This window comes from Meleagris gallopavo, chromosome 15 (assembly GCF_905368555.1).
Source record: "Meleagris gallopavo chromosome 15, MGAL_WU_HG_1.1, whole genome shotgun sequence".
NCBI classification, from domain to species: domain Eukaryota; kingdom Metazoa; phylum Chordata; class Aves; order Galliformes; family Phasianidae; genus Meleagris; species Meleagris gallopavo.
In genome coordinates this window covers 17,658,178-17,681,942 of record NC_139418.1, presented here as the reverse complement: position 1 = coordinate 17,681,942, position 23,765 = coordinate 17,658,178, and the positions used below count along the sequence as shown (strand labels likewise).

General features: G+C 40.8%; 1 long non-coding RNA gene across 2 annotated transcripts; it reads right to left on the bottom strand.

Moving 5' to 3' along the window:
* Nucleotides 1–4,027: 4,027 nt before the first annotated feature.
* On the bottom strand, nt 4,028–23,740 carry LOC146543361 (uncharacterized). 2 transcript variants are annotated; one of them, XR_014886657.1, is made up of 3 exons: nt 23,536–23,740; nt 16,049–16,164; nt 4,028–5,275 (listed from the first exon to the last, which is right to left on the bottom strand). It is a non-coding gene; the product is annotated as an uncharacterized LOC146543361 (long non-coding RNA). The 2 variants fall into 2 exon arrangements; XR_014886656.1 differs by having other exon boundaries at nt 4,028–4,242; nt 23,536–23,690.
* Between the last annotated feature and the right edge of the window lie 25 nt (nt 23,741–23,765).

Sequence of the window (23,765 nt, the reverse complement as noted above, 5' to 3'; positions counted from 1 at the left end):
GTGCACAAGGGGAGATTCAGGCTAGGTGGTAGGAAAAATTTATTCTCTGAAAGGATGGTCAGCCACTGGAATGGGCTGCCCAGGGAGGTGGTTGAGTCACCATCTCTGGAGATGTTCAAAAAAGGTTTAGATGTTGCACTATGGGACGTGGTTTTGTGCGGAAGTATTGGAGGGGGGTGGACGGTTGGACTAGATGATCTTGGAGGTCTTTTTCAACCTTGGTGATTCTATGATCTTAACTAAGAGGAGTCAGAATGCTAGTACTTCCCACCATCTACTGAAATATGGCTATGTGATTGAAGAGACAACACTGTTTCCATGTTTGCTACCTCTCTTTAATGAAAACTGCCTGTGTTATTATAGGACTCAGATCTACATTTGGCCATCCTAAATGTGGTGGGGCTGGAACTGTAGGGTGTGTTTGTCATCTCCAGAGATTACTTGTGAATGACAGGGAAGAGAAAAATGTTCTTTACAATATCCCACAAATCAGTGTGAACATTTATAAGAAAGATGGAATAGCTTTCCATGAGCAGCATCCATCTTCTATTCATCTGCATTGTGAACTTTCCTTGTTCCACACTTGAGTGCTCTAAGTCAGGTTGATATGGGAAAAGCTATTATTATTTTGTTGTTCATATTCATCATACTGTGGACTTCTAGTCCCCTTGCCCCTACTAAGAAGGCTATTGATTGCAATTGCAGCCCCTAGTCATGTTCTGGATTACACAGGAAAATGCTTTACAGTCTGACAAAATCCTGCTCTAGACAGAAATTAAACAGAACACAACATTTTCTTCAAATGTCCCTTTTCCACATTCATATACACTTTTATATATACAGCTGCCTCTTACAATTGTTCATCAATAACTGGAAGCAAAAAACACCTCTAAATACACCTGCATTGGTAGGTACTCGCTCTGATGTGTATAGAAATCCATTTTCATTTAGATTTTTGTAGCACATAACCTCCAGATACCAGAGCTGCTCAATGTCACAGCACACGTGCATGCACAACTACTACTAAGAAGTGTCATGTCAGTAACTGTCCAGTTCTGCTAGCACTGCAGCCCTTTGAGAACACTTCCTACTATCTGTACTGCAAGGCAATTTACAAAATACAAGAATAAAACATAAAAACCTCAGTGTTTATTCACTAGAAACTGGAAAACAACATCCTGCAAGCACCTTTGATCTAAATACAAAAATAATATAATAGAAATGCTCTGTTCTGACAGTCTTAACATTGACATCTCAGCAGGCATACAAAAGGAAGAAACCTTCTACTTGTTGTAATGTAAATTATTTTTAAAAGTGTGAAATAATACCAAGACTTGCTAATAAAATTTATCTTGCAGTTTTAGAAGTCTTCTGCCTTCCTGTGCATTTAGTAGAAGCTGCAGTGTTTGTGTCCTCCTGCTGGTGGCATTATGGGAAAGAAATCTCTTACAAAGTAATGTCAACAGCAACTTACAGAAATCACTGTCAGATTTCAGACATGGCATCTAGAAATCTGACACAGCTTTAGATTTCTTAACATGGCCTACCATAGCATTTACTGAGAGCATTAACATAGCTCTTTTTGAGCAGCGAGCTCAGTCACTATGAGTTGATTTTATCTGACAAGTGAGAGAACTGATAGACATTTCCTGCCAAAAGTCACAAGCAAGGTGATGCAAGAAATAAGCCTTGAATTCCAAATCTCCAAACTACCATGGCCTTACCTCATTAAAATCATTCCTACTTCCCACAGCAAATGCATATGTTTCAGGAAGGATGAAGTGGCTTTGGTGTTCTTTTTAAAGGGGACACAATCTGTATCACAGATATGGGAAAAATTAAGTTTTACTTCAAAAATGTAATGCTTGTCTGCAGAACCCTGGCATGCCTCTCAAAACTTGCTGACAGTATATGGCAACTTCACATTTACAAGACAACACTACAGGTTCAGCAGCCACAAAGAGCAAAGGCATCTTAATACATCATAGAAAGTTACTTTGCTAAAATGGAAGGTAACATTACTGTAGAGCTCTTGGAGCGGGTCCAGAGGAGGGCACTAAGATGATCAGAGGGCTGGAGCACCTCTCCTATGAAGAAAGGTTGAGGGAACTGGGCTTGTTTAGCCTGGAGAAGAGAAGGCCGCAGGGAGACCTCATTGTGGCCTGCAGTGCTTGGAGGGAGCGGATAAACAGGAGAGGGAACGGCTGTTTGTGAGGGTGGATGGTGACAGGACAAGGGGGAATGGCCTTAAGCTGAGACAGGGGAGGTTTAGGTTGGATATTAGGAGGAATTTTTTCACGCAGAGGGTGATGAGGCACTGGAACAGGTTGCCCAAGGAGGCTGTGGATGCCCCATCCCTGGAGGCATTCAAGGCCAGGCTGGATGTGGCTCTGGGCAGCCTGGGCTGCTGGTCGTTGGTGACCTGCACATAGCAGGGGGTAAAACTAGATGATCACTGTGGTCCTTTTCAATCCAGGCCATTCTATGATTCTATGACAACAGCGAAACAGGAAGCCAATGAGCGATACTAAGAGTGACAGTCATTCAGTACTGCTATGGAATGAGAACCAGCTGCTGCTCTACAGTTGCTTCCTCCATCAAAATGTGTACTGGTAAATATGATCAGGGGCTAATCACCCCTACCTCAGGGACTTTGTGGCTGAACCTTTTCTCAGATGAGGGAAGGCCGTTTGAGCTTGGTTTTGCCTCTAATGGAAGTTCTTCTTGTGGTTGATTAGCTCTACTCCAGGAAGTGATTCGGCGTTTGGATTTCTTGCAAACCGTAGGGTTAGCAGAGGTCACAGGATACAGCACTTTCTCCAAGTGCCTTGGTGAAAATAGCCCTACCTTCTTTCCATTTACAGCTGATCACCTCCATTATCTGCAAGCTAGGAGGAGATGATCAGCTATTGTTAAGTGCTTGTATCAGACTAATAGCTCACTGCTAATTCCCCCAGTAATGTGAATCTAAATTCCTGGTAAACAAACTGACTGCTTTTCACACACAGGGATGATTGCCAAAAGCCTAATATTGGAGCTCTGGAGCTGAAGCTTTTAGAGCAATCTTGTCCACTCAAAGATGTTTAATGACATTATATTATGTACTAAATAATTAGAAAATGAAGGCCCACTTAGAATCAATGAGTTATTGTCTAATTAAGATGAAAAAGAGGCTCTGCTCGGTTTTAAACAATTTTATACTAAAACGGTGTACCCGATAAATGGCACTGATAGCTAGCTCTTTACCTTTGGGCAGAACAAGACAGCCATTAAGCTAGTAGATGATAACTCTTTGTGTGATTTTTGGCTCATATTTTCTTCTTACTGGTCCCACCTGTTTTCCTGAGAGGCATGACCTTTGGCAGCTGTTCCCCTCTCCCCATCCAATGACAGATTTTATTGAGCTCATTCAAATGACTTATCCTGATACAGATAATCATCCTTGGCTTTGTTTTTACCAAGTTCATACAACTAAATGTTTGAAGAGCTGAGACGTAGGTTGGAGCCTCTAGAAGGAATTTAAAACAGCAATTGCTAATGAGCTTCATGAGAATGCAGGAAAAGATTACAGTTATCTCTGCTTGTAGAAAGACAACAGAGAAATGTTCTATTGATTATCTGACTGAATTATAATTAATTAGTAAATTAGTCTTGAATTGAATTATATCTCAGCAATGTCTGAGCAACATAAAAAACAAAATTCTAGAAAAGCAATAAAGGGTTAGAGCAGCTGGCACTATTTACCTGTTTTTTTAATGACAACGTTGTTATACAACACACACATATATACTCTGTATGTATGTACGTCCCCTTGGAGAAAGTGCAAGCCCTAACACTTTATTATTGAACTGCTGCTTGAGGCTTCTGTTTTCTTCCTCCCGCCACAGTCATCTAGCATTCCACACTGGGCCATGAGATTATTCATATTCACGTTAAAAACTGAGCTAGAGATGTTAGCATATTCCCTCCAGTGTACTCGTTCCAGTATACTACGCAGATAAAGAAAACGGAAGTGTTTTCCAACTGCTTTGTATTTGAAACCATATTTATTCCTACTCTTAGCTTTTTGGCATTTGGTCATGGAGGAATGCGCATGGCAACACATACAGAGAGCCAAAATTAAAGTTTGTTGATTTGCAGTGACATGTTCATCTAGAAAAAGCTGCAGGCTGTTTTATAATGCTGGAGTTGCTGTAGCGGGTAAATTCCCTTGGCATCCACAAGTGACAAATTTAAGTCCCACTGAAATAAAAACATTTATTCAGTTATTGTGAGACATATAAATCGTAGCACATTTACCCTCAGAAAAACAAGTATGTGATAAATTACATGTATGAGGTTTTGACTGTGATAACAGGAGATTGGATTTGGTGACACAGAAGGTTCCTTGCATTCTTAAATCTCCAAAAAGAGCAAATAGTTTTCAAAACTGTTTTCCTCAACGTTTGTTCCATTTTGATTTTTCTGGTTTTGTTCTTATAATATTGGGTATTTTTGTGGCACTACCAAAAAAGGTGATTATCTCCCTTAAGCCCCCACTTATAAAACATCTAGAATTCAAGGGCCATAAGTTGAACATAATACAATGTGTTTACTCCTGTGAAAATGACACTATGAGAAACCAAAAGGACTTCTAATCTACATGGTAGTTTAGAATCACCTATCTGAGATTTTTACCAGGGCTATTCAAAAAAGGCTATGTAGTTGAAGAACCATGGGGTTATAATTCAGTGCTTCTTTTTACCTAGGACTTCAGGAAAACGACTCAAAAGTCCCTGGAATCTGAGTCTGAATATAGGTAAATGTTTCCTTGTAGTGGAGCATGTAAATATTACAGATCATGCACAGAGCATAATTCTGTTCTCTTAACTCCTATTAATGCCATAGCATGTACTGTGTTTGCAGAGCCATATACACTAAGTTAAAGAAATGTTTTAATAAGGGTAAGCAAAGTGCTACAGCACTTTTTCTACTCTCCTCCTTTTCACTCTTTTTCCCCCCCACCATTCTAGCACTTAAATTAAGTTGCCTTCCATTTATGCTTGCCCATTACATACTGATATTATAGGTCACTGAGACCCTCTTCTAGGAGCTGAAATGTCTTAAACCATTTATACAGTTATTTGTCCAGCAGCCTCTCAAACAGCTTTTTTCTTTCCTGCTTGCTCTTTTTTTTTTTTTTTTTTTCGTAAACTGAAGTCAATTTTGCTAAGTGCTAGCAGCTCTCAGAGCTTGTTGTGGCAGAAATCCCCAGGGCTCCATTATATCTTCAGGGCTGTAAAACAGAAATTGCTCAGTCTTTTTGTAGAAATATTCGATTAGTAGCTAATTCTTCCACCCTTAAGCTCTTTGAATTTCACTTCCATAATTTCAAATCATAAAAAAACTGGTTATTTTATGAAAGTTCTTGCAGAACCTATTAAGAGATTTCTCATCTTCAATCCAATCTTTTACAAAATCTTTCACAGAATCACAGAATCACAGAATCACAGAATTGTAGGGGTTGGAAGGGACCTCTAGAGATCATCGAGACCAACCCCCTGCCAAAGCAGGTTCCCTACACCAGGTCGCACAGGTAGGCATCCAGGCGAGACTTGAATATCTCCAGAGAAGGAGACTCCACAACCCAGTTCACTCAGCCTTTCTTCATAGGGGAGATGCTCCAGGCCCTTCACCATCTTTGCGGCCCTCCGCTGGACTCTTTCCAAGAGATCCCTGTCTTTTTTGTACTGGGGAGCCCAGAACTGGACACAGTACTCCAGATGAGGCCTTGCCAGGGCAGAGTAGAGGGGGAGGATCACCTCCCTCGACCTGCTGGACACGCTCTTCTTAATGCACCCCAGAATGCCATTGGCCTTTTTGGCCACGAGGGCACACTGCTGGCTCATGGCCAACCTGTCGTCCACCAGGACGCCCAGGTCCCTCTCTGCAGAGCTCCTCTCCAGCAGCTCATCCCCCAGCCTGTATTGGTGCATGCAATTATTTCTCCCTAGGTGTCAGACCCTACGCTTGCTTTTGTTGAACCTCATCCGGTCTCTTCCTGCCCAGCTCTCCAGCCTGTCCAGGTCTCGCTGAATGGCAGCACAGCCTTCAGGCGTGTCAGCCAATCCTCCCAATTTCGTATAATCAGCAAACTTGCTGAGGGTGGCCACTGTCCCCTCATCAAGGTCATTGATGAAGATGTTGAACAAGACCGGACCCAGCACAGACCCCTGGGGGGCACCACTGGTTACAGGTCTCCAGCCAGACTCTGCACCACCAACGACAACCCTCTGCGCTCTGCCAGTCAGCCAGTTCTCAACCCACCTTACTGTCCACTCGTCTATCCCACACTTCCTCAGCTTTGTTATAAGGATGTCGTGGGAGACAGTATCAAATGCCTTTGCCTTTTATTGCACAAATAGTCTAGATCTTCAAATATACTACATGACCTGTTGCTATTCTACATCCAGCTTGGAGCTCCAATGGTATCACATCAGAAGCACCTTCTTAGTGAGCTGAAGACCTCTTTCTAAATATGCATATTTCTAAAAGGAACTGCAAATCACGGTGCAGATGCAAATTTTGTACTCATTTTAAACACAGAAAGGCTCCAAGGCAGAGAGATTATGACTTGTTATGCAGGGACTTACTAGAACGTTGTCTGTCACTAACACCTCTGCTGCATTCATACCACATAGGATATGGATTCCCTCTTACGGGACTGAAATGCTAACACTAGAAACTCAAGATTAGCCTCTGTTCTCAAGCATCACCAAGTTAACTTTTTTACCTGATAAATCAGGCACAGATCTCAGCTAATTAGCAGATCTCATCAGAAATCCCGTAATAATTCATGATAGCACAGCATTACTCAGTTATCTACCTAAGCCTGTGCTTCAATTCAGATTTTTAAGCATGTATTTTTAAATTCAGAAGCCTTTTGCTTGAATTAAGACATAGCATTTCCAAGATTTAATTGAGCACACTGTTTTAACATCTTACACATTTCAGTTCTGATAAAGTCCTCAATCAGCAATGACACAGATACAAGGACAAACGGTCTGCGTACTTGGTAACGTAATTCAGTTATACTTTTAAGATGAATGAATTTTAGATAATCTGGTACGTTGTAAACAAACACAAATACAGTGTTCAAAACTCAGCTCAATCGTATCACCTCCCACTGTCACAGGACTTAGCTAACTGGGGAACACGTCCTGCCAAGGGTTACAAAACCTTCTGCAACAAGTTACGGCTGATCTTTGATATTCCTCAGAAACAAACTCCACTTAAGTAGAAGCAGCATCAAGCACAGCACCTTTAATGTGTCAAGACTCTCGTGCACGTTAGATGACTTTCCCAGTAGAAGAGGCAAAGTTTCCGAAAGGAATAGAAAATCCCCTTCGCCGATGAAACACCCTTATTGTATTCTTCTGTTCTGAGCTCTTGAACAAGGCCAGATGCTTGAGGGAGGAGGAAGAGATGAAAAGATCCCTCCTCCCTCCACATATGAATTAGAGTAAAGACTCTGGGAGTAAACGCAAACTGAAGTATGGGTTTGAGTCAGTTGCTCTGTGTTGTGCTCATTTTAGACTTCAGAGTTATTTCTACCCAAATGTCATTCCCAGTAGAGAGGCTGGAGACTGCATCAGCTCTCAACAGGACTGCCTCTTTCCCCCAACTCCCTTAGTCCCCTTGTGCTGGATACTACTGCAGGCTGGCTTCAGAATTCAGTACATTGTCTGTCTAATATCAACCAAGCATATATTGCAATCGCTACACTATGCATAGTGATTTTAGTACATTGTTGTACTTCTTTCCTAAATCAAAATCCTATGTATCTTCAAAAACTTTCCATTATATTTGTTCAACTTCAGCTAAATGTCATTCACATCTGATGAATGTTTCATGTCCTCATATACAGAAAATGACTCACTCATCTTCAGGTCTTCATACCCCACCTTTTTTTTTGAATTTTCACCTAGCCTCAAATCAGTAAAAGGGACAAATAATCCATTGAGAAGGATTAGAAAGGCAGGCATCCAGTCAGTGAACCAGCCCTGGCCAGACACACTGGCAAGATAAGTCCTGGGCACACGGGTAGGAACGTCAACAGCAGGAAGAACAAACTTGCTTTACAAGTTACTTGAAAGTAAAGTCATTGCTTAGATGATCTATTTTGCACAGAATGAGCTAATCTGGACAAAATCAAATATAAAAGAAGGACACATTTCATAACACAAACAAGTGGAAAGCTTCAAGCAGAAGGCTCTTGTTCAGCCTAATGCAGATGTCAGTTAATTAGAGTAGAAGGTTATATCATTAGTAGCCAAATCAATATAAAAGGAATTAAGAGCTCGGACAGCAAGCTTTTCTGCTTTCCAGCACAGCACCCGAGGCTGTATTTAGCTAAAGCTCAATACACATTAGTGGACAATCAGTGCAGTCTTGTATGAGGATGTCTTCTTGAAATACTTTAATTGGACTCTCTAGTGTTATCAGTGCTAAACAAGATGTCAGACAAAGGCAGAAGCTTTCCCAAAGGGGGTAGGCAGCTCACAGTCTGGAGAAGCTGCATATGCTTCTATTAAAATCTTACTGCATTTCCAGTATGTATTAGTAGTACTATTTTCACAGTTATCTTAAGCAAGAGCAATGGAAAAACATCCTTCCATCCATCCCATAAAATTCAGCCACGTTCATTCTGCCAATAGCAGATCCACCCTTCTTGGAAATTTCAGTCCGAGGCTTTATTAATCAAGAACCTGTCAGTCACATTGGAGTGGCTGTTTTTACCCTGAATTTGTAACCTTTTCAAAAACCACAAACCAATATTGAAATCAGCAAGTGTAAAATACTCAGCTGACAACTCTCGGAACCGGTATGACATTTCACAAGCCTATACATATGCATGTAGCAGCACATGCTTTTCATGACAAAAATTTTAAACACTCTTATTTCTGCATATTTTCTAGGAAAAACTGAAGTAGTTCTTACCTAATCCGGAAGTTATTGTTACTGCATGGAATTTTATCTTTGCTGTTCAGGTAGGTAGCACATAGGTGCTACATTACAAATTACCTGCTCACTGGAGGAGATGCTATGAACAGAAGCCAAATGCTTCTTCTGAAAAGTTTTACCTAAACTAAGATAAGAGACAAACAGATCTGTAAGATGACAGTATTAAAAGAAGAAACATGTTTACGCTATCCATATTATTCTATAACCAACTAGCAAGGACCCATACTGCAGCTCCCACTGACTGGTACTGTAATCTGACATCAGTGTTTATAATCTGCAAAGTGCTAAACGAAAGTAGCATCTGCAGGGCAGAAAACAGCAGTAACACGAAATGTTCATTATTCATGTTTAGTCTGGAAAACACAACATCAGGAAACGCTATAGCAGATTGAGAAACACATCATCAGGGATGTTACAGAATACAAAAGACTCAGAACTAAAAATGAACTCAAGAATTGTAAGCAGAGATGAGAAATAACAAACATTCAAAGCAAAAGTGCATAAGAATAGGCCTGTCAGAGGCTATTAAACTTCTGATCATCTCAGAAGCAGTTTTCTTCAGAACAAGGGGAGACCTAAAGATGTCCCTTCTGCTATAGTGGGAAAAAATGATCCGGACAGTATGTCTTCCACAACCTAATTCTAACATTTTTTGGGGAGACAAAGAGATGAATGCAAATATGGGATCCTATCTCCTTTCTGTCCTTGACATCACACACCAGGACAGCTTAGAGTACAATGCTTTGTGTCAGTGACCTGAAGTCTGATTCCAAGACACTCCACTGGGCAGCCCACCTACACACTACAGTTTTGTCAAAGAAGTGATCAAGAAACTTTCTGATATCCTAGAGCTGATTTGCTTTAGTTAACTTTTTATTGTTTAAAGGTTGTTTCAAGACATACATTTATAAAATACATGCCCCGTTCTGAATTATCCTATAACCTCTCATTTCCAGGAACTTACTGTAAGACATTATTATGTAGTTTATTTTCTCCCATCTCACTTGAGTATAAAAAGGATGATCATAATTTATATCAATGAATTAAAAAAAGACAGCATCTACAAGTTGTTCAACTCTTCCCTCATATTTGGTCTTCATTATTTCACATTTGAAACAGGACACAGAAGTGTGCTTCTACATTTCAGTACCTTCTCCTGAAAACAGGTAATTGCTTGTGCAAAAATGCTCACACTGCACACAGTAAGAAATCTAGCTTTGGATTACAACTGCTACTAAACACTTTCAGCTGGTTTAGTATGCTCCACTCAGTTTTCCAAACAATGCATCTATCTGAATGCTACCAACTTCTGTCATATTTCCCCAGCCCCAAACGATTCTTAATTTTATTTCTGAGAGATTGTCATGCATTCCCTTTCACTATCATCTATGGATGGCCTTAACTTTATGTCTGGGGTTACCATACTAAATGGGAGGAATGAGTTAGGTCAAAAGCAGCAGAGATGTTTCACAGGTAAAGTCCATATTGCTCCATTTACTGGAAAATACAGTGACAATCGAGGAACTGGGAAGACTATATAAGTTACTGTGTAATGCAAAATGGAAAGAGCTGTCTTCAACTGGACTTTCTGAAGTCAGTGCACAGAACAACATTTGTTTAAATAAGCAAAATGTTCCTAAAGTAAGGATCAGCAGTACTCACTGCATAACACAACTGTCAGAGATTTCAGCTGGACAAAAAATAAATTACAGCCCAGTCCAGGAAGAAAACTGACATTCACTCACTTCACGGCATCCAAGTGCTAAATAATCTTGAAGGTCTTGCTCAGTTAACTTCCAGTCACCACTGTTTTTAAAAATTATGCCTCTGAAAAATGCATGGCAACGTCTACTGAATACAAAACACATAACTGCCCAACAGCAGCAACGTGTAGCACAATAAATCTCTAGTTGACAAACAGCACATCCATCTATGTTACCTTCATTAAAAACAAAACAAAACAGGAAAAAATATGACAAGTCTTTCTAGGGAGCCACAACAGTACTTTAACAGACAACACACAATGACACAACAGAGTATATTAACAAGATGTCACACCTACCAAGAACTGCCCATCATTCCCAAAACACACACTGACACAAGGTAACAGGCTATGTATCCTATTGTTCCACCGCTGATTTTTTTGAATTTGTCAAGCTTTTTTATTTAAGCTACAGTAACCCAAATTCTTCATACAGGCCACCAGAATGTATTGCTTTTGGATGTACAATCTAAAAATCCACTCTGCATAACAAAAATTCTGAAGGTCATATCACAGTAATCCGTGCCACTTTCAAATGTTATATAGCACTTTCATATTGTGTCCTGAAAAAATATAAAGCCATTTTTTCACCCCAGTAACAACTCATCTAAGCCACAGACTACTTTCCTTAATAGCAGGAGCTGAATGCTCTATCTTCCATTACCTTCCAGTTTAATTAAATGTTCCTCAAATAAATAATGTGTTTACATTCTTGTGACATGTTACCAATGATGACTTCTCCATTTATAAACTGTCCAAACTGTCTGGATACAGCTTAGTCATCACTATTTATTGTACCTGCCATTCACCAAAAACTCTAGACTCTTAAAATCATTTCTCTTTGGGTCTCTCTGCTAGCTATTAATTTGATTTGTCTGTTAAACTGAACTAATTAGGTGAGGTGCATTCCAACAGACCTCTTATAACTTGCTTCTGTAGAGTGGCCAGGAGGTTGAGGATGGGACACCAACATTCCTTGAACTGGAACTTCTAGAAAAACTGTAAATTACTAAGCAAGAATACATGTACCTGATCCAGTTTCAGCTTTTAATTAGAGCTGGAAAGCACTGCTTCAGGGAGTACAAAAAATCTCCTCTTTGCCTTTGAATATAGAATCTTCTCACTTATGTACCCTGACTATAATAATATATATATATTACAATATACATATAATAAATTGTATGTATATAATTTTATATACACACAAACACACACACTGTTCCAGCATCTCACCACCCTCACAGGACAGATCTTCTTCCTAATATCCAGTCTAAATCTACCCTGTTCCAGTTTAAAGCCGTTTCCCCTTGTCCTGTCACTACCTGCCCTTACAAGAAGTCCCTCCCCAGCTCTCCTGTCGGCCCCTTCAGGTACTGGTAGACCACTATGAGGTCTCCCTGCAGCCTTCTCCTCTCCAGGCTGCGAAGCCCCAGCTCTCTCAGCCTGTCCTCGCAGAGGAGGTGCTCCGGCCCTCTGATCATCATCACAGCCCTCCTCTGGACAACTCCATGTCCTCCTTGTGCTGGGGGCTCCAGCACCGGACGCAGTGCTCCAGATGAGGTCTCGAGAGAGCAGAGCAGAGCAGAGGGGCAGAATCACCTCCCCTACCCTGCTGGTCACACTTCTCTTGATGCAGCCAGGATATGATTGGCCTTCTGGCTACATTGCCAGCTCGTGTTCAATCTTTCATCAATCAACAGTCCCAAATCCTTCTCCTCAGGGCTCTCAAAAGCCATTCTCTGCTCAATCTGTATCTGTGCTTGGGATTGCCCTGACCCAGGTGCAGGACCCTGCACTTGGCCTTGCTGAACTTCATGATGCTCACCTCTCAAGCCTATCTCTGGATAGCATCCCTTCTCTCTAGTGTCAGCTGTACCACTCAGCTTGGGGTCATCTGCAAACTTGCTGAGGGCGCACTTGATCCCACTGTCCATGTCCCCTACAGAGACATTAAATAGCACCGGTCCCAACACCAATCCCTGAGGAACGCCTCTCATCACCGAGTGTCATGAAACTCTGAAAACAGTTTACAAGCATGTATTACTGAAATTATGAAGCTAAGTATTTCAATGTCTTGAACTAACACAACATATAAGCGCTGGAGTTAAAACACCAATTAAACTGAAGGTCCTTAGCACTCCAATATCTGGTGAACTGTAGAAATTAACCAGAAATAGATTACATAGATTACATCGTAGAAATCACTGTTTGGTTTCTTTGACTTTCTAATCCATTGCAATATGACTACCACCAGACAATTCTGAAGTACTAAATTCTATTTGAGAACAGCATCATTCCCTCAATTAAAGAAAACAAAGTCAATTATGTGCAGAACATAGTTTAGTAATATTTAACTTCGTTTTCCTCAGGATGCTTAACATGATACACTCTTACATCAAGGAAATAAATTTTACAGTTTTTATCAGATCCAGTGACAACAGAAACCTCTTTTGCAGAATCCATCAACACAGCAGAAGCCTGCATGTGCTCAACTTTATCTTCCATCTGAATCGGTACAACTCAGTTAAAAAGCAAGGAATTCTAGTGTAATTAGCTTTGTAATTTAGAATTGCTGTTTACCTGAATATATTCAGCATCCCAGAAATTCATAATTCAAGCAAGGCTTACAAATCATAAAGTTTCAAAAGAACTGATAAAATTTGAGAAGTAATTGTAACTACGCAGGAAAGTCAATTAAAATTAATTTTATCACCATCGCATTAGAACTTACCCTGTTAAAAAACACTTTGAAATTTTATTCTAATGATGGGCTTATGAAATAGAAAGAGCACTATTTTCTTAAGGCATGTACCAGTACAGGCTGACAGTCACCCAGCTGGAAAGCAACTCTGCGTAAGAGGATCTGGTGGACATGAAGGTGAGCCATAAGCCAGCAGTATTCTCTTGACACAAATAAGGCTATAAATGAGGATTCCGACCTCAGCCATTATGTGATTATGTGATTATATGCATTTTGTTTCTCTGTAACTACAAGACTGTTCAACTGACCTAAACCCAAACAAGCTGGTGCACAGCATCTGCACCCAAACTCATGTTCTGTGTTCCAATCTAGCGTCCGAGCCACGTGAATGATCAAACAGCTTTACTGCTTCAGGCTAAAAAGACTTGTCTAACACAAAGTAGTTCCAGGCTATCAAATATCACGCAAAGCCATTTCTTGCATAATTCCTGCTTTGCTCATCAAACCTGTTACTTGGCATTTTCTGAACTAAAATTTTTTCACAAATCACGATGGTTGTTCTAGTCATCCCAAATGCTTCCAATGCATCAAGTTTTACTCAAGTTTCTTCTTATCACATTTCCTCTTTTTGTATTTCCTGCACAGAGCCCAAAAGTTCCACCTCAAAAATTTCCCAAGTATTCTCCATTTTCTTATCTGCCAAACTTTTTTTTTTTTTTTTTAAACTCTGGATATTGAAAACCAACAAAACAAAAACAAAAAACAAAAACAAAAACAAAAAAAAAACAAAAAACAAAAAACCACAACACCAACAAAATGACCTTGTTGTGTCTTATCATTCTATCTTGCTCGCATGTAAGATTCTTGCTTTTGAGAACTGGTGATGCTCATCAACTCTCACAACCTGACTATAGTTCCCAAGACCAGATTAAGATAAGTTTTCAAAACAACTTCTACCAGGGTACCCAGGGTGCTAGCACCTTTAGTATCTTAGGAACTATCTTTTTTTTTTTTTTTTTTTAACAAATACCCATATCTGTTTTTATTTTAATTTTCTAATATATACAGTTTTAATTTGTACAGTGCCTTCATTACCTTCTTCTGTTATGCAGAAGAGTCACACATTCTTTTACTGGGGAAATGATTTAAAAGTGTTTTATAGTTGCTTTTTCCTTAATGAAGTATGCAGAAAACATTAAATGCTCCAGGTCAAAGGAATATTGGATAAATATTATGTTTTATTTGAAAAGATCAAGTTAAGGATGACATATTTTCTATTAATTATACTTACTCAGTAACAGAGATGCAAAATGGAAACACTAATAAGCATTCCAATTTTGCGATATGCTGAGCAATCACAATTCCCTCTTGCAGTCAGGAGATGATGTGGGTACTAGTCATTTATTTATTTTGTAAGGCCAAAATTACTCTTCCAATCTGTACACAATGCTACTGCCTTAAAACATGATAATGGACTGACTATCACCAGGAAACATGCTCTTCCTTTCTAAAATGGAAACTATGCCCTTGTGTGTGTGCCCTCATGGCCAAAAAGGCCAATGGCATTCTGGGGTGCATTAAGAAGAGCGTGTCCAGCAGGTCGAGGGAGATGATCCTCCCCCTCTACTCTGCCCTGGCAAGGCCTCATCTGGAGTACTGTGTCCAGTTCTGGGCTCCCCAGTACAAAAAAGACAGGGATCTCTTGGAAAGAGTCCAGCGGAGGGCCGCAAAGATGGTGAAGGGCCTGGAGCATCTCCCCTATGAAGAAAGGCTGAGTGAACTGGGTCTGTTTAGCCTTGAGAAAAGACGACTGAGAGGGGACCTGAGCCAGGTCCATAAATATCTGAGGTGTGGGGGCAGAGTGGTGAGGCCAGACTGTTTTCAGCAGTGTGTGGAGACAGGACAAGGGGAAATGGCCAGAAACTGCAGCATAGGAAGTTCCGCACAAATGTCCACAAGAACTTCTTCACGGTGAGGTGATGGAGCGCTGGAACAGGCTGCCCAGGGAGGTGGTGGAGTCTCCTTCTCTGGAGATATTCGAGACCCACCTGGACACCGACTTGTGTGACTGGTGTAGGGAACCTGCTTTGGCAGGGGGTTGGACTCGATTTCTGGAGGTCCCTTCCAACCCCTACGATTCTGTGATTCTGTGTAAATATGAAGAAAAATGGGGAAAAATGCCTGGACAGACCAAATACAAATAAGGCTCTGCTGAAAGGATTTTATTATTATTTTTTTTTTTTAATGTTTCCTGGCATTGGAAACTCACACTGACTTGCTCAGTAGTGAAGCCCTGATGTGTGAGGAAACTAGCAGCAATCTAAACCAGTATGTTTTCAATTCCTAAAGGGAGAGGAGAAAAATCATTGCATATCAATAGGTTTTATGTGTTACAACTTAAATTTACACAAATAATAAAAGGAGTGGGTCTGCTTTCCCACAGTCACTGCCCTCACTCTTGTGCTGATTCCACTGACATCGTGAAAAAATATCAATGGATTTTCAGCTCAAGCAGTTCCTTCGTCACCATCTAGATTTACAGTCAGGAGCATCAAAACTAGGATGGAAGGTGTAGGACTAACCTTTCCAGCAACGCACAGGGCTCTGTTGGATGGCTGCACCAGTAGAAACACAGCTGCAGTATCTCAGTAGCAAGTGGGCTACTACAGTCTCATCTTCACAGAGTCCTACTGTTCACCTGCAAGATAAAGATGAACACTGAACGTATTGTCGCTAGTCTCTCTTCTCTTCAGTGGCTGCCAAGATGCCTAGCTGCACACAAAACAATCTAGTCAAACTAACCCAGTTCTTAGCATTCAGCCTAAGCGTGGTTTTTAAAGATTGCTTAAAATAGGTGCCTTGAAATCTTGAAAAGAGAGCAAATCCATTCTCTATTAAGACAGAAACTGCAGTTTTAACAATAATGTCACTGCTCGTGAACAACAGAATCACTGCAACACTGCACAGTTCTTTACAGTTTAATTGTGATACTAAGGGCCTTAACTGGAAAGTACAGCGAGCAAACAGCACATGCTGAATTTCTTCAGAGCCCTTGGGCTAGTTATGCAGGCATAGCTGATACTAAATTCAAGCTCCCCAGAAACTGCAAATCAATAAAATATCTTCAAAACAGAAAATAAATGGTAAAAGTAAACAGATTTCTCAGACACAAATAAGTGATTCACGCACAGCAAATACTTCTGTTGAAGGGCTCTAGGGTCCTCAGAAGCACTTTATGTCACTTCATCTCAATTAAGCTTCCAAGAAAGCAATTCAGATCCAAGAAGGAGAGAGAAAAAGAAGACAATTACTGACAACAGAGTCTACTCTGATGTCATAGCACTGTACTGCTTGAGTCACAGACTGATTTCCTGGAATTCAGCATTAAAGCAAGAAAACAGAGAGAGAAAAGTATAGACAAAAGAAAAGCCACCTACTTTGAATCAGAGAAGAAATTATTTCAGCTATTGGCTTAATACCAATTAAGTTATTATTACTGATGAGATTTAAAGCTTACTGAGCTGCACCGTAACACATTATTTGGTTTATGAAACATTCCCCCAACTTAATATACATGTGCAAATGAAGAAAACAATAGGTCCATGTAGCAGAAGTGCTAAGTCACAGCCTGAAATAGTGATTGAACACCTGGTGGAAGGCAGGGCCAACCCAGGGGAGCTCAGGTGTATGCAATGTACCTGAGTGATAGGAAGGAGTGGAGCCAATATTTAAGGGTTGGCAGCAGAGCCATAGGGATCCTACTGAAGATTTCTGCCTGCATGAGGCCTTCTGATGGTGAGCAGTTTTTCCTTTGTTTCTGTGTTTATAGCTGCTGCGTTTAGGCTTGTGCTTATTTGGCATAGCTAAAGACTTTGCTTCCCACTATTATTGCTGTACTTTTCATCACGTTATAATATTACAGTCCAATTCTCTCACAGTATTTTCTGAATCATGAGATGCTTTTCTATTTCTATACTTTAAAAAAAGACAACTTATTGTAAGTTCTTAGCTGCTATTGCCTCTTCTGGCATTGTGGTTCTAGCACCACCTTTATGTAGCAGTTACAACTACCACTGATAAGTTACGTTACTCTAAGATATTTCTTTATTGCTCTTTTACTTTCTAACTGTACTACATCATATTCTACATATAACCAGAAAATATTCCAGTTCCAGAGGAGTGATCAAAAAGACAAATCACAAGAGTTGTTATAGCTACGTGTGAAGGTCTCTGGAGTTCTAGCAATATGAAAAAAGCTTCTTAACAGTGAGACTACCTTAAACATGAAGTATATGAATTGTAAAATGTGTAACCTTAACTAAACTAGGCCTTAGTGCTGCTTGCTTCAGATGCTCTATCAACCTTCCTCTCATTCCCAGTCTTCCATTCCACATTCCCAGAATGGCTCTGCTACTTCTCTCCTGCACTGTGCTACCTCAAACAACTGCATCAAGAACACAAGAATTAGCAGTGCTATACACAGGAACTGCATAGTCCGAAGTTTCATCTTCATGCACAGACTAATGATCACTAATTCTGTTCTACACCATGACAGACCTACTTTTGCTAGAGGCTCCATGCAGCACTTCTCCATCCCAATAACAATTCTGTTGGAGAAAAACTAAAACACATAATTAGAATTAAAGTCACACCTTGTTAAATGAAGGTATAAATTTTAAGCTGAATCTTGCTTTACAGTTGACCCTACTCCGCTCAGGGGTTAGATGAGATGACCCCAAACTTTCCCCAATATAAATTAGGCTATAATTCTCTGGAAAGAGAATGTGAGGATTAAAAGTTAAAGTTATCTGAATAGGACCCAGGCTTTGAGACAAACTGCTACAATTTTGGACAGAAGTAAAATGTTTTCCTTGCTCTTTATTTCTGGTTAAACATACCAAAGATTATGCTATCTACATATGAATTCCAAGAGCAGCCTTTGGAGAAAAATACTTTTCTCTTATTTGTACGCATACCTCCCACATCCTTTCCACTGTCAATGCATCCCAGAATACTCCCCCCCACCCTTTTACAGATGTGGACCACCTTTCTGCTCACACGTACAGCTTTATATTTCATTTTAATAAGCTTAGCTTACCAAATGAGCCATATACCTTTTTGGTTATCCTGTCCTCTGACTACCCTTACTGACTGCCTGAGTACTTGGTGGCAATTGATGCACCAGCAGTTTATCACACACTGTTGATTCAAATAGTGAACTGCATTTGGCTGTTGAACTTGGTAAACATGTACTTTAAACTGTCCTCTTGAATAACTAGTTTCTTTCAACAGCAATTAAACAGCTACGAGCAATATTCTTTTGTTTAACCACAGAAGGTGCCTAAAAAAGGGTGGTTAAATTTAATGTTGTGTAAGGTGAATGAAATCTGAAATTCAGCCCCCTTGCAGAAATGTATGCATATGACTCTTCAAAAACAATTTCATTGACTAAACCTATGATCTCAAAGAACAAAATACAGTTTAAAAGCAACTGATCCTGCCCACCCCTCCAAAAAAAAAAAAACTGACCCATGATTAAAGCAGGGATCTTATGCCGGGATCTGGAGTCTACTGACAGCTTAAGATAACTGTCAGCCAAGGAAGCTCTCTTGCTCGTTCTTAAAAACTGGCACAGTATTATATTATATATATTAATATTTCAAAAAACATTAAAAAATAACATAATAACACATCTCTCAAAGAAATTATGCTAGGATTCCTGGATGCAAGTTCTCTCTTTCTACTTATTTGCAAGTAATTCTCCCACAGTTCAGCAACTCCATCTGTTAGTAATATGTTAAGCAACCTATCATTCTTATATGATATGCACTCTTCTGTTTTCCAAATATTCCCCATTTTGTTCTGGATTTTTTCACCATTTTTACAATTTTAGCATGCCAAAACTATGAAGCTACAACACTGAAGTTGCATTAATGCCCTTAAGAACAAGGGCAGATATGTTTTAGCACAGATTAGAGAAGCTTTCATTGATGCCATTCTTGTTAGCAGACCTACTTCTGCACCTGTACAGCGTCTGATTTCTAATGTGAGCTCTTCACCCACTTCTCATACTCCAACAGAATAAGCAGGTTAGTTTTTTCAATCATAAATCTAGTGCTTCTTTGACTTATTTACTAACGAGAGGGCTGAATGTTAACAGCTGGGTGATTATACATCACTTTGGAACTGGACTGCTGTTTTGACAATGACTGACACGCAAAAGTCTGCTAAACGTCACCTGATTAGGAACGCCAAGTGGATGAGTCCCTCCATAAACAGATAGGAGCAGCTTTGCATGCACAAAACATGGTCCTCATGGGGGACTTCAACAACCCCAGTATCTGTTGAAAGGACATCTCAGCGGTGCACCAGAAATCAAAGAGGTTCCTGCAATGTGATGATGATAACTTCCTCTTCTGAGTAGTACAGCAACACCTGAGAAAAGGAGCTATGCTGGGCCTTGTCCTCACCAAGGAGGAGGAGCTGGTGAGTAATGTGAAGCTCAAGGAAAGCGTTGGCTATAGGGACCATGAAATGGTGGCATTTGCAATCCTTAGGGTGTCAAAGATGTGCAGTGAGCTTGCTACTCCGCACTCAAGGAGAGCAGACTTTGAACTTTTCAGGGAGCTGCTTAGCAGGGTGACACAGAAGGAAAGCCTTAGAGGCAAGATGGGCCCAAAAAAGCTGGTTGGTATTCAAGGGCCATCTCCTCCAAGCCCGGAAGCAGTGCATCCCAAGAAAAAGGCAGGCAGGTGAGAATTCTAGGAGGCCTCTGTGGATCAACAATGAGCTCCTGGATTGACTTTGGCTCAAAAAGAAATTAAAGAAATTCTACAGGGAGTGGAAGGAGGAAGAACAAGTTAACAAGTTAACTTGGATGACAGCAAAGGAGTTGTCTGAGCAGCCAGGGATCAGGTTAGGAAAGCAAAACCCAGACAGAATTAAATCTAGCTAGGGACATCAAGGGGAACAAGAAGAAATTCTACAGGTAAATCAGTGATAAAAAGAAAGCTAGACAGGATGTGGGCCCTCTCTGGAAGGAAACTGAAAGCCTTGTCGTGGGGGATACAAAGAAGGCTGAAGTGCTCAATGACTAGATTGCCTCAGTCTTCACCAATAAGGCTCTAGCCACATCACCCAAGTTGGAGAAAGCAATGATAAGAACTTGGAGAAGATAAATCTACCTGCTCTAAGTGAAGATGATGTTCAAGACCATCTAAAGAACCTGAAGGTGCACAAGTCCATGGGACTTGCTGAGATCCATCTCCAAGTTCTGAGGGAACTGGTGGATGAAGCTGCCAAGCTGTTAGCCATCATATTTGAAAGGTCGTGGCAGTTTGAAGTTCTCACTGATTGGAAAGGGGGAAAACATAAGAAAGGGGGGGAAAAAACTCCAATGAACTGCAGGCCAGCCAGTCTGACCTCTGTGCCTGGCAACATCAGGGAGCAGAGCCTCCTGAAGGCCCTACTAAGTCACATGTACATAATAAAGCTTGTACTTCTGAAGAAGTTGCCATCAAATTTCAGTTGATTAGTCAATTAGTCAATTTCAATTCAACTCATTTCTGCATGTAAGAATGCTAGTGGAAAGAAATGGCTGTCTCCATGGGATGAAAAGTTTGAGAAGATACTCTCAAAGAACAAAAGTTCCCTGCTCAAGACCTCAACAACTGCATCACAGAGCTGATACAGATTTCTTGGTAACCTTTCTCACTCCTGTTAGACAATCTCCTGTCTCTTTAAACCTGTTCATAGTTTGTGAGAATTTAATCTTCAATCTTGGTGCAAATTAAGAATAAATGGTTTCCTTTCATTTTAGGATCACATGATTTCCAAGCTGTCATCTTAACAATGTTCTGGCAAACTGGCAGGCAATGGCAGGAGCTGCATAACTGTGCTGCACAGAGAATACAGGCACCATGGAAGAAAAGCTTTTATTACTTGAAGGTTTTCCAGTGTAAAATTATAAAAACAACCTCTACTCATACTTGATTTAAAAAAAAAAAAATTCAAAAGTGCAGCTTAAGAGAAGCAAAATAAAGAAACTAAATTTAAGTAATTAAGAAGTCAAGATTTTCTAACTATGGTTGAAATATCTGCCAATGGCTCAAATTCCCTGTCTAGCAAGGCAGTTGATTGTTTGTAAAAACCGTTTGCTTTTGATTTTACTGAGGGATGGTTATACTTTTGAAGTTTTTAACTTTGAAAAATTGAATCTTTTTAATGCAACACATTGGTACAATGGATAGGTATTGACTTTCATTGGTTTTATTACCACGTTTCTATGAGGGATGAGAGCCAAACCCAGCCAGATAGCTGCACAGTGACACAGCAAGAAGCTTCCAGCTATTATCTGTTTCATGCAGAGTATTTAATTATTCTCCTGCTCTAAAAGTCAGCCTTGGGTGTCATTTAAAAGATGCATTTATTACGTAACGGAATGACAGAAAGAATTACGAGCTCTCATCATGAGGCAAGTCTTCAGAAATCGAATTACCAATTACTCCTCGCCACCGCAAGCCTCTTCTGGTCTTTTCGTATCACTTCGAGAGCTCGCAGCGCCACCTTCTGTTCAGCGGTTGGAATCACGGGCGTCAGCGCCCGGAGCGCTGCTGCAGGAACCGCGTTCACACAGATCGGTCGGGTTGGGGATGAGAAAAATCCATGTTTTCTCTTCCAACAGCTCAGCGTGTCATACTTATGCACTTCCAGAAGTGCAATCATATAAGCAGCCAGAACATAGCTGCCCAAGTGGCACACGTCCAGAGCCTGACACAAAGAATATTTTGCATACAAACCAGTAGCAGCACCTCATGCATTTTTTTGCAGAAAGCTCCATATTTCTTACTGAGATCTCATAGAGCACACTAAGAATACTTTCGCCATCTCCAGCCAGGAAAATAGCACGCAACAGGGGGGAAGGAAAGATAAATCGACTTTGATAAAATTATTTCATAGGCCTCATTAAAATTCACTCACTGAATCATTTTAGAAACTTAAAGCAATGCAATTACGAAGTAAATATCAAATACAAATTATTGGAATATAGAACAACCACTCTAACAGCTCATCCCCAAATATGAAGAGCATGAGACTGTAAGGATAACAAAAAATAAATTATATTCAGAAAAAAATCGGAGTCTCTTTTAATTGTGTTTTGGGACACAGCAAGGGGAATGAGAAATGAGCCATAGGCATTTTGTGTGTTGATTGGACTTCTTTGCCTAATACTAAGACTCACGAAGAACTTTTATTTACATCTTGTGTAAGTATGTGAGCTGCCAGTATTTTTAGTCAAAGCTACAACTGAACTTGCAACATATCTGACTAAAATCTAGAGAGCACTAATAGTGTTCTAATAGGGCACTTAATAGTTCTATGTTCTCCTGATATTGTGGCATGTGAATGTGCGCCCAATGCTTAAGGTGAGGTCACACCAAGCAGAGCAGGACAATCCCATGGCCCAGCTGGCAGCGCTGGGCCTGGGGCACTGCGGGTCACAGATGGCCCTTTGGGCTGCTGGAGGAGCTGCCATCTCAAATTCAACTTGCTGTTGCTTGAGCTTCATGAAGGGCTGCACTTCAGCCTCCGGTTCTCCATCCTGTACACAGAGCCAGGCCTGCTCTGTTTTAGGTGCAGAGTGCAGCAGTTGATCCTGTTGGTTTCTAATGTGGTTGGTGACTGCCCAGCCCTATTTATCAGGATCTCTCTGCAAGGCCTCTCTAGGCAGGAGGGAGTCAGCATCTCCCCTTAATGCAGTATCACCTGCACACTTACGCAGCATGCATTTGAGTCCTGCACCCCAATCATTTTAATACTGCTGACAACAACTGGGCCAACTTGGAGCCCTCTGGGGTCCCACCAGCACCTAGCCGTCACGCAGAAGGACCAAAGCCCTTAGAGCTCAGCCATCCGATCACTGACCGCGCTACGTATTTATCTTTGTCACAAGGACATCGTGAGAAACAGTATCAAAGCTGTTGCTGGAAAGAGACAGTAATAAATGAGATTTTTTCAGTTGCTGCTAAGCTGGGGAAGACCACGCAAAAAGCCTTCTATATGCACCAACCCTTCTCCAGAACTGGAACGGCTGCTTCCGTTGTCTCCCGCTTTCTCCCGCGCTCCAGCACAGCGCCCCGCTAAAGCAACACCCCGCGCCTCGGCGCGCGCAGGACCACGCGGACAGGCCGCAGGGCGGTGGGATGGCGCCCCCGCGCCGGCCGACCAATAAGACATCAAAACCTCAGCGCATCTTCTGTGATTGGGAACGAGACTTATCGAGCTCGCCCAATGAGAAGA